The sequence below is a fragment of the Hemibagrus wyckioides genome, linkage group LG07, assembly GCF_019097595.1.
Source record: "Hemibagrus wyckioides isolate EC202008001 linkage group LG07, SWU_Hwy_1.0, whole genome shotgun sequence".
Taxonomy (NCBI): Eukaryota; Metazoa; Chordata; class Actinopteri; order Siluriformes; family Bagridae; genus Hemibagrus; species Hemibagrus wyckioides.
This window is the reverse complement of record NC_080716.1, coordinates 33957703-33962272: the sequence shown is the minus strand read 5'-3', so window position 1 is coordinate 33962272 and position 4570 is coordinate 33957703. Positions and strand designations below refer to the sequence as shown.

The 4570-nt window shown below is 39.2% G+C and overlaps 1 long non-coding RNA gene across 1 annotated transcript; it reads right to left on the bottom strand.

Moving 5' to 3' along the window:
• Positions 1-2106: 2106 nt before the first annotated feature.
• Positions 2107-4026, bottom strand: LOC131355692 (uncharacterized). The gene is made up of 3 exons (XR_009204900.1): positions 3991-4026; positions 3393-3674; positions 2107-2391 (listed from the first exon to the last, which is right to left on the bottom strand). It is a non-coding gene; the product is annotated as an uncharacterized LOC131355692 (long non-coding RNA).
• Between the last annotated feature and the right edge of the window lie 544 nt (positions 4027-4570).

Genomic DNA, 4570 nt, shown 5'->3' with positions numbered 1-4570 from the left:
TGTATAGGTGTGTATGTTAGTCACGTGGTGTGTGAGTGTGTGTGTATAGGTGTGTATGTTAGTCACGTGGTGTGTGAGTGTGTGTATAGGTGTGTATGTTTGTCACGTGGTGTGTGAGTGTGTGTATAGGTGTGTATGTTAGTCACGTGGTGTGTGAGTGTGTGTATAGGTGTGTATGTTAGTCACGTGGTGTGTGAGTGTGTGTGTATAGGTGTGTATGTTAGTCACGTGGTGTGTGAGTGTGTGTATAGGTGTGTATGTTAGTCACGTGGTGTGTGAGTGTGTGTATAGGTGTGTATGTTAGTCACGTGGTGTGTGAGTGTGTGTATAGGTGTGTATGTTAGTTACATGGTGTGTGAGTGTGTGTGTATAGGTGTGTATGTTAGTCACGTGGTGTGTGAGTGTGTGTATAGGTGTGTATGTTAGTCAGGTGGTGTGTGAGTGTGTGTATAGGTGTGTATGTTAGTCACGTGGTGTGTGAGTGTGTGTATAGGTGTGTATGTTAGTCACGTGGTGTGTGAGTGTGTGTATAGGTGTGTATGTTAGTCACGTGGTGTGTGAGTGTGTGTATAGGTGTGTATGTTAGTCACGTGGTGTGTGAGTGTGTGTATAGGTGTGTATGTTAGTCACGTGGTGTGTGAGTGTGTGTATAGGTGTGTATGTTAGTCACGTGGTGTGTGAGTGTGTGTATAGGTGTGTATGTTAGTCACGTGGTGTGTGAGTGTGTGTATAGGTGTGTATGTTAGTCACGTGGTGTGTGAGTGTGTGTATAGGTGTGTATGTTAGTCACATGGTGTGTGAGTTTGTGTATAGGTGTGTATGTTAGTCACATGGTGTGTGAGTTTGTGTATAGGTATGTATGTTAGTCACGTGGTGTGTGAGTGTGTGTATAGGTGTGTATGTTAGTCAGGTGGTGTGTGAGTGTGTGTATAGGTGTGTATGTTAGTCACGTGGTGTGTGAGTGTGGGTATAGGTGTGTATGTTAGTCACGTGGTGTGTGAGTGTGTGTATAGGTGTGTATGTTAGTCAGGTGGTGTGTGAGTGTGTGTATAGGTGTGTATGTTAGTCACGTGGTGTGTGAGTGTGTGTATAGGTGTGTATGTTAGTCACGTGGTGTGTGAGTGTGTGTATAGGTGTGTATGTTAGTCACGTGGTGTGTGAGTGTGTGTATAGGTGTGTATGTTAGTCACGTGGTGTGTGAGTGTGTGTATAGGTGTGTATGTTAGTCACGTGGTGTGTGAGTGTGTGTATAGGTGTGTATGTTAGTCACGTGGTGTGTGAGTGTGTGTATAGGTGTGTATGTTAGTCACGTGGTGTGTGAGTGTGTGTATAGGTGTGTATGTTAGTCACGTGGTGTGTGAGTGTGTATAGGTGTGTATGTTAGTCACATGGTGTGTGTGTGTATAGGTGTGTATGTTAGTCACGTGGTGTGTGAGTGTGTGTATAGGTGTGTATGTTAGTCACATGGTGTGTGAGTGTGTGTATAGGTGTGTATGTTAGTCAGGTGGTGTGTGAGTGTGTGTATAGGTGTGTATGTTAGTCACGTGGTGTGTGAGTGTGTGTATAGGTGTGTATGTTAGTCACGTGGTGTGTGAGTGTGTGTATAGGTGTGTATGTTAGTCACGTGGTGTGTGAGTGTGTGTATAGGTGTGTATGTTAGTCACGTGGTGTGTGAGTGTGTGTATAGGTGTGTATGTTAGTCACGTGGTGTGTGAGTGTGTGTATAGGTGTGTATGTTAGTCACGTGGTGTGTGAGTGTGTGTATAGGTGTGTATGTTAGTCACGTGGTGTGTGAGTGTGTGTATAGGTGTGTATGTTAGTCACGTGGTGTGTGAGTGTGTGTATAGGTGTGTATGTTAGTCACGTGGTGTGTGAGTGTGTGTATAGGTGTGTATGTTAGTCACGTGGTGTGTGAGTGTGTGTATAGGTGTGTTCGACTTAAAGCGGCGCTGTGCTGGCCGATGGAAATACGTTTAAATACTTTTGAACATGTATTTCAAGATAATCTTGAACATTCTGGAAAAAAAAGGAAGTGCAATAATTAAGCAATATTTTTTCTTACCCCTTCCGTGCCAAAATGATGAAAAAATCATGACATACCGCTCACAGTAATCTTGACCGGATCACTGAGGTCTGTGTAGTAGGAGCGAGTGTCACCGTAGTCATCGAAGTTCAGCCTAGATGCCCGACACTGGTATTCTGTTTCTCCTGCATTATCGACTGTCACATTAAGTATCTTTGCTTGTTCACTGTTCAGATTCTGTGGCTGATTTTTTTTGTACCACTGAAACCCCCATCCAGTCCCCTGCTGCAGCTCACAGCTCAGAGTGACGGTGTCTCCAGTGTAGACGGAGCTCTGAGGATTCACTCTCACAGTCGCTTTGGGTTTTGCTGTTGGTATGAAATGATGAAGGAGTCAGAGCTGCTTTTCACTTTACAACATAAGCAGTAGATTCACTGTGTCTAACAGATGCTTTGTGTCTACAACAAACATTTATATTTAACATTTGATACCAGATGTTACAGTTGTATGTTTTCTTACACGGCTGGTAGTCAGTATATTTTCTATGGAACAAAGTTCATGATTGAATTGAAGTGTTTTGTGTTTTTTAGATTTTATTTCATGTATTCTCACCACCATCTGAACATATCTGCAATTCCCTAAAAATGATTAAAATGATCAAAAATATTATTCATATAGTAAAACCATGACAGAGGACTTTTTCATTCTCCTTAAAGACACAGAAGAGACACACAGTTGAGAGTTTATTTATTATTATTATTATTATTATTATTATTATTATTATTATTAATTATTTATTATTTATCTCCGTTTAGAGGATCACTTCACATGACAGTTCAGATATTTGAAAGTTTATTCTATCTGACTTTTGGCTTTTTTTAAAAAAATGTAAGTAATTCTATTATTATGCTAGTTAATGAATGTATATGAAGCAGACTAGAAAAATTCATTAGAAATTTCTACAACTGGATGCTCCTGTGCATCACATCATCATTAAAACAGGGGAGTGCTTATACATTTTATAAAATTTTACAAGTTATTAAATATTTAAATGACTTAATTCAAATACATTAATAGAAATATAGCCAACAGAACAGAAGTGAATCAGGGATCATTTCCACAGTGGTGTTTGTGTAAACAGACATCAGTCAAGTGAAGAGAAGATAATGAGGCATGTATTTAAATGCTGTGAGGGATTTCTACCTCAGGTGATGAGACAGAGACTGATGTGGATGATGCTGATCATCAAAAACTCTCAAAAGTACTGAATTTTCAGATTAAACCTTATAATTTCAATGTCTTCTAGGAAAATCTGAATCCTAATAAATAATGTTAACATTAAATAAGAAATAAAAACACACACACTCACCTGATACAGTCAGTGTAACAGCATCACTGATCTCTGAGCTCTGAGAGTCTCTCCCCTTTATACTGCAGGTGTAGGTACCACTGTCTTTAACAGACTGGATTTTGACGACCTGCTTTGTGTTGTCTGTGGAGAATCTCTCTCTTCCATCTTCACTATTAATTAGCTTCCAGCTGTAAGTCCCCTGAGTGTCTCCTCCTCCCTGTATGTCACATCTGACAGTAACAATCTCTCCAATGAACACATGTGTATCAGGCTTTATGGACACCACAGCTTTAGGACTCCCTATAAAACATTCTGTTATTAATAAACCTTACATAAAGTCATTCCCAAGTCTACACTACTAATATCATGTTTAGAGTGCGTGTGAGTACATGTTTTTGTTACTTGTTGATACTGATATGTGTAACCTGCTTAATATTAAGAAATCAGGGGCATCATGGAGCATTTTATTTAGTACTACTTGTGCTGTTTTATATTTAACATTTAAGCAGCATAAAATCTTTTGACAATAAAACAATTTACTGCATTTATAAACTGCATTTACAATCTTAACTGCAAATCTGCAGACAATATAAAGGATAAACTATATATAAATCACCTTGAGCCTGGGCCACTGGTATAAGTGAAATCAGCACTATAAAGGAAACAGAAACAGAACATGACATAAATATGTTAATAAGTTGGATGTTATTAAAGGTCTGTACTCTCTTGTTGGAGTAAGAGATTCTGGTCCATTTTCTCATTTAGTGGTTCCACTTTACTGTTTATCTCCTGTCCACCTAAAGTCAGGACCATGAAGGAGAAAATTCTGCAATTCTAACTAATATCATCATTTCTGTACTTAAGCGCTCAGTTAATTACAGGCTAATCTATTTATCTTACACCTGCACTGTGATAGTAATGGTTCAGTATGAGCTTGTCTAAGTGGCTGATGGAAATTGTAGAATTGAAGATTAGAAACAGAATGTCTGGTCTGATGAATCATGATTTCTGTACCATGATGTAGATGATCAGGATTTAGTGTCTACAGCATGAATCCATGACACCAACCTGCATGTGAACAGTTCAGGCTGCTCGTGGCGGTCTAGGAATGTTTTCTTGATCCATTTTTCATCCCTTAATACCAGTCAGACATTGTTTGAAGTTTGATCCATTTATGAACAAAATTTACAGCTAAC